The following is a 6,529-nucleotide window of genomic DNA, read 5'->3' on the forward strand; positions in this document are numbered from 1 at the left end:
AGGTTACAGGGGTTTGAGGCTAGGACGATGGGATGGGGAGTTTGGGTGCCGGGAAGAGTACAAGGCAGTGGCCCTTGCACTCTTCTCTCATGTGGAAGGACAGTCCAGAGACTTGATGGACAGCTGAGGTGCATCACGGAGAGGACTTGCAGCAGATCCCTGATTGGAATGTGGCTCTCTGAAGCCCTGCCCTCCCCTGGCCCCTGAGCCCACAAGTACCTTTTTCCATTCTGTCTCTGACTCATAAACTGTGGACTGTGTATCCCCACATATCTTCCTTTATTGGCAAGCTGCTCCCCGTCTCTCCGCCCCTCTGCAATCTCAACTGTCTCAGTGCTAACTCCCATTGAGCCTGAGTTGGTAGAGTCTGTACTGGTCCAGGAGGCAGTGTCATCATGACCCCACAAGTGACTTCAGGAGGAGCCTATAGTTCTGCAGCCACGGAGAACAACCAGCATTGAATGTCACCATCTGCAGAGATGAGTGGAGAGGGAACAGGTAGAAATGTAGGCCTTCTTGGTTATGCACCTTGAATGCCATGTGGAGGCGCTGAATCTTTGGGAACCTAGCTTTGGGGAAATATCTAGTCGGAGGGTGTGGTCAGGGGGTCAGTGGCCTCTGGTGAGCAGCACACTGGAGGGTGAGCCCCTGTCTTCCAGGCTGACCCTTCCTGCATGGTACCTCACAAAAATTGCTGCCCCTCTCCCACTCCTCACAGGTGCAGATACACACTCGGGAGGTGATCACACACTTGCTCCAGGCAAGGGCACTGGAGATGGCTTGCCGGGCCTCTGGGGGACCTTCGCTGGGTGGGTGAGGTGTTCAGGGGAAGGCGAGCTCAAACCAGGTGGGATCTGAAATGTCTGTGAAAGACGTAACCCAGAGCAAACGAGTCCACCCGGGATCACACCGAGCATCTCTGCCCCTCTTGTCTTCCGGGCGCCTCCGGGAAGCCCACAGAACCCTGAGCTACTTCAGCGAGCAGCCGGCCCTGCCAAAGGAATCCGGGTCGGTGCGCAGAGGAGGGGCGCCCAGGACAGGAGCTGCGGGAGGAGGGGAGCCACACTGGCCGCGACGCCCGGGCTCGGTGGACGTGGTCTCCCCGCCTAGCCCCAGAGCCTTTCCCATCACTTCCCGGTGGGTGACCCCGCGCCGAAAGTGAGCCGACATCCTGGGCGGCAGCCGGGTTTGGTGCGTGTTGGGCGGGTGCATGGGTGAGTGGGTGGGGTGGGGATGGAGCGGGCACGTCAGAACCCTGGGTTGGAGGAGGAGGCCGAGGGCCCTGAGAGCGGGCGTTCCTCCACCCGAGCCTGAGGTCTTGCGGTTCGCGGCCACGTCCCCGGGGCCCACCGGGGTGGGTTCGCCTTTCATTTGCTCCGCAAACCCTGCCCCACCCGAACTCACGCAACCCTTTTGCCAACCCCTTTCCCCTCCCCCCTAATCCGGTTTCTGGCCCCCGGCCCACTCTCCCCCCGACCCTTCCCACTGAGGAAAGGAACTCGGAGAGGAGAAAGGAGGCAACAGGTGAGAGCCCGGGCCCTTGAAAACCGTGTCTTGAAAATCGCCGCCAAGGGGTGCCTGGCTACCGGCAGGCCGCAGCGCGTGTTTAGCTCGCTTCAAAGGGAACTTCCGACCAATCCGGGGCAAAGTGCACCTGGGGGCGGGCGGGTGTCTTGGTCCCGTCATTTCCAGAAAGAGCAGTGACTCAGCCTTGACCCCGCGCACCCTTCGATAGCTCAGCTGGTAGAGCGGAGGACTGTAGACTAGACACGTGTGTGGACATCCTTAGGTCGCTGGTTCGACTCCGGCTCGAAGGAGGTGCCTGATGCTTTTGCCGGTCCCCATGAAGGTCTCCACCCGCTAGTGCCAGAGGCCGAGCAACACAGGCTGAAGCCAGGAAATCACTTTCCGGGAGGAACTCCTATAGCTGTGTGTGTGCAGCGCCCAGGGAACACACCTGCACCATCTCTCCGCAGTTACCAGACCTGTGCCCTGCAGCTCAAAGCAGTCCACCTTGCTTCTGCTTTTTGAAGCAGCCCTGACCAGCCACTTCCCTCACCACCCTCTGCACTTTGCAGTTTTATGCCCCCACCACTTGTGCCCTGTGTTCTGCCATCAGCACCCATTTGCCCAAAGAGGTGGCCAAACAGGTGCTGCCCAGGGCAAGCCCTGGAGGCACACAAACATATAGACCACCGTAGGGGGTCACTGTCAACTATGGCATCCTTGAAGACTTTACTCTTCCACTCCGTGTCTCTCCTCCAGTGGTATTCTGTTCTCTTCTTTCTGTCTCTCTGTGTTTTCGTTCCTGACTCTGATGCTGTGTACATACTTTAACCTAGAGAGACAGAAACTGCTCATTTTCCTGCTTAGTGTAGTATTTGTACAGAATTGCCGTTGGAGAACTTTCAAATTGCCAATTCTCTACTTCACTTTAGCTGACATTTGTAGGATGCAAATGCAGTTTTGTCCATGCAGTTTCAGAGGGCTGTTATAACTGTCCATGGCCTATTTAGGTGGCTGGTCTCATGTCTCAACTGTTGCTTCTCGGTTTTATTTGTACAGGTTTTATTTGTACTGCATTTTTTGCCTCTTGGAGGTTTGTGGCTCTTGTTGTAAGAGCAGTGGTCCTCCTCTGTTCACACCATTTGGCACACACAGATGATCTACATGAGGATTTTATAGCTTTTTCTCCACAAAGTGATCTGAGTTTTGAATATCACCATATACAAAAATCAGAGTCATGCAATCAAGGATGGAATCTTTGGCCTCTCTTTGACATTCTAGAATTCTATCCCTTTTAAACTGAGCTAATGCTTCCACCATTACATTTAGAATTATTTTTCTTGTCTGCTAAGAAATGTACTCTGAGAATTATGAACTGAGACAGGTATTCATCAATAAGGGAATAGTAAGTCCTGCATCCTCTTAGCTCAAGAATCCATGTCATTTGATTCAAAAGAGCTGTCACTCCTTAGGACTGGTGTTCAGGTATGTTTTATTCACAGTTGTTTTTTTTTTATAACCTCCTAATCTGCCTCAGGTACTGCAACTGTACCAGGGAAATAGAGATTAAAATAAAGGTATTGCTCTAAAACAGTTTAGTGTCTGTAGGGATCAGATAGATGGAGCAGATAATTACAATATAATATCTTGAAAACTGCAATAGAGGTAGATAGAACATTCCATGCAATCTTTCAGGCTGAGGTAGAGGTCAGGGTAGAAAACATGGGATGTCTCTTGGTAGTGCCAGTGTACTGGACTCGGTTGAGTTTTAGAAGAGTAGAGTAGATCTGTGATCAAGTGAGTTCAGTGGATGCAGAACAGTTTTAGGAAAAATAAACAGAAACTTGAAGGGTGTTGATTTTGTGTGTTACCATGTATGATATCACTAGAGCATATGTATAACCCCAGGACTAGCAAGAAATGAAGATATCAACAATTGTGCCTGAAATTTTATCCACTCTCATCATATCCCTAGGGTTCTAATTGCTGCTCATCTCAGAAGCAAGGGGAAGATTTCTTAACATCTCTTTTGAATCTTCATAAAGAAGGTACCATGACTTTATCACTTGATCTGTATATTATTCTACCAGAATAGCCAGCAGAAAAATGGATAATGTCCATGCACTTCAGTATTCACCTCCACTCATTATCATTTTCTCTGCACATGCTTTTTTTGTCGCTGCCTGGTTTGAGACAGCTGACGGATAAAGGCAGAAATATTGCAGATGCCAAGAGAGAAAAATCTTATGTCAAATGAAGGCTTTGCTTCTGTTTAGATTTGACAAGAATAGGGAACAGGGAAATTTCCACTCAAGATCCCTAGAGGGGATCCTAGCTCTTGATCTCTGGATTGTGAATTCAAGCCTCCGTTGGTTTGGGTGTAGACATTGCTTAAAAATAATATATTTTGGTAAGTAGGACACAGGGTTTGAACTTAGGACCCAAAGATCAACAGTTAGATGCTTAACTGACTGAGCAACACAGATCTCTTGAAACTGTTTTTCTCCTCAGACCTCACCATCTCTTTACCCCCTGGGGAGCCTTTCTCAGCAAGTACTGTCTCTAACTGGGTTCCTGATGCCTGGATCAATATAATCCTCTAATGCAGACACTCCCCAGTGGCAGCTAAATGGCTCTAAACAGGTTATAAATAAAACTGCTTACCTTTCAATAATGGAATTAATTAGAAACCAAAGCTTTTGTTACTCTGCTTCTGTCTCTGCAGTTGTGCTAATACCAGCAATCAAGAACTACATGGCCCAGGGTGCCTGGCTGGCTCAGCTAATAGGGTGGGTGACCCTTGAACTTGGGGTCAGGAGTTCAAGCCCCACATTGGGCATGAAGCACACATTAAAATATATTTGGGGGGGGGGGCCCATGGGTGGCTCAGTGGGTAAAGCCTCTGCCTTCGGCTCAGGTCGTGATCTCAGGGTCCTGGAATGGAGCACCGTATCGGGCTCTCTTCTCAGCGGGGAGCCTGCTTCCCTCTCTCTCTGTGCGGGCCTCTCTGCCTACTTGTGATCTCCCTGTCAAATAAAAAAATAAACATACAAAAAAATAAAAATTTTTTAAAAGGCTGTAGTCCAAGACTGGTAAGAGTGGCTACTGGCATGTAAAATCCATAAATGAGAAAACACAAGACCCAGCTTCGAGTGGGATATATTTTCAATTAGTAATGGTTAAGGGGAGAGTGGGAGAATGTCAGCCTCTATCTGTTCATGATGGAGGATGAGGGATATCTTCCTCTCGGGTGCACTTTTGCCTGCTAAGTTCCATATTGTACACAGACTGAAATATCTTGGGGCACTTAGTGGCACAGTTCTCTTATTTAAGTATCAGATATCAGATGGGTGCACCTGAGTGGCTCAGTTGGTAGAATGTCCTAGAGTGTCAGACTTGAACTCATGGTTGTGAGTTCAAGCCCCAGCTTTGGCGAGGAGCCTATTAAAAAAAAAAAAAAAGTTAGATATCACATAAAATCAGAGCCTACTCCACCTAAAATCACTGAGCACTTTCCAATAAACAAAACTTTCTAAAATAGGGAGCAGTGAGGTCCTGGAGCGTGGTGGCCATGAAAGATATTATGGTGACTCAGGATCAGAAGGCACTTTCCCCTCTCTTTTTTGACCAGGCGGAAGAGAACATTGTCTGAGAAGTCACACCTGAGATGAAAGCCTAAAAAACAAGCAGTTTCTTCCTAAGCAGGGCTTGGTTTCCCAGTGCTTTTCCCATCCCTGCAGCTTCATGGTTTCCCTCAGTATGTCAGATAATAGGGCAAGAATCTGAGTCGGGGGGACTGAGTTCCTGCCCCTCTGTCCTGCAGCATGAGGGGCAGGCCGATACTGCCTCAGAAGATGGGCCGACACCTTACAAGTGAGTGTTTCTTCTCATCTTAATATTTTACTGAAAATATTGGAGGCCCCAAAAGGGCCACATCTGAAGTAACTAACTTTATTTTTAAAGATTTTATTTACTTGAGAGAGAGAGAGAGAAATAGAGTGAAGAAGCTGAGGAGAGGAGCAGAGGGAGAGGGAGAAGCAGGCATCCCCCTGAAGGAGGGGCCTGATTCAGGGCTCCATTCCAGGACCCTGGGATCCTGACCTCAGCCGAGGGCAGACGCTTAACTGCCTGAGCCACCCAGGTGCCCCTGAAGTAACTAACTTGGTCAATTCAATACTCTCCACTCCCACCTGCACCCAAACTCTGTGACTCAGTCAAAATATGCCATATTTCCTGGCTTATAAACATGAGGTAGGGACACCTGGGTGGCTCAGTTAGTTAAGCATCTGCTTTCAGCTCTGATCGTGATCTAAGGGTCCTGGGGTCAAGCCCTGAGTTGGGCTCCTTGCTCAGTGGGGTGTCTGCATCTCCTTCTTCCTCTCTCCCCACTTGTGCTCTCTCTCTCAAATAAATAAATAAAATCTTTAAAAAAAAAAAAAACAAAACAAAACACCAGGTGGTGATAAGGTTCTCACTCTGATTTCATCCTTCTGTCTTTTATCAAATTCCTTCCTATTCTCTTACTCAGTTCAGGATCATCTTTTACCAGAATCTTTTCCTAGCTCCCCAAGTGTCAGTTTGGTTCTCCTCCTCTTTGCCTCTTTGGTCCTCCTAGATTACTTTTGCCTTTCCACTTATCACAATATACTGGTAGTATACTTTCACGTCCTCTTTAGGAGCAAGCTCCTTGAAATCTGGAGCAATTAATTCTTTCTGGTATCATCAGCACCTTGCACAGTGCCTTGCAGAGGACAGACACCAGTGAATGTGAAATTATTAACTGGCCTAAGGCATTTTAACATCAGCTCAAGAAAGACTAGGGTTCTGAGCGAATTATTACATTTTGGAGTAATAACTAGAGATCTTCTTTCTTGAAAGACAAAAAAAGCTCACAGTTTCTTTCTTCTAAGGTAACAACCAGAGATGACATATATCCCATGTAAAGAGCCCAGGGTTTTCTGTGATGAAAACCAAGTGAGGAAATGTCTGAGAATTACACAGTAAGCTATTCTAATTAACCCGA

At 48.2% G+C, this 6,529-nt stretch overlaps 1 non-coding gene across 1 annotated transcript; it reads left to right on the forward strand.

Moving 5' to 3' along the window:
- The first annotated feature begins 1,725 nt into the window (after positions 1-1,725).
- Positions 1,726-1,817, forward strand: TRNAY-GUA. Its single transcript is given in 2 exon segments — positions 1,726-1,762; positions 1,782-1,817. It is a non-coding gene; the product is annotated as a tRNA-Tyr (tRNA).
- The last annotated feature ends 4,712 nt before the right edge of the window (positions 1,818-6,529 follow it).

This window comes from Mustela putorius, unplaced genomic scaffold, assembly GCF_011764305.1.
Source record: "Mustela putorius furo isolate JIRA1106 unplaced genomic scaffold, ASM1176430v1.1 tig00003896_pilon_pilon_pilon, whole genome shotgun sequence".
NCBI classification, from domain to species: Eukaryota; Metazoa; Chordata; class Mammalia; order Carnivora; family Mustelidae; genus Mustela; species Mustela putorius.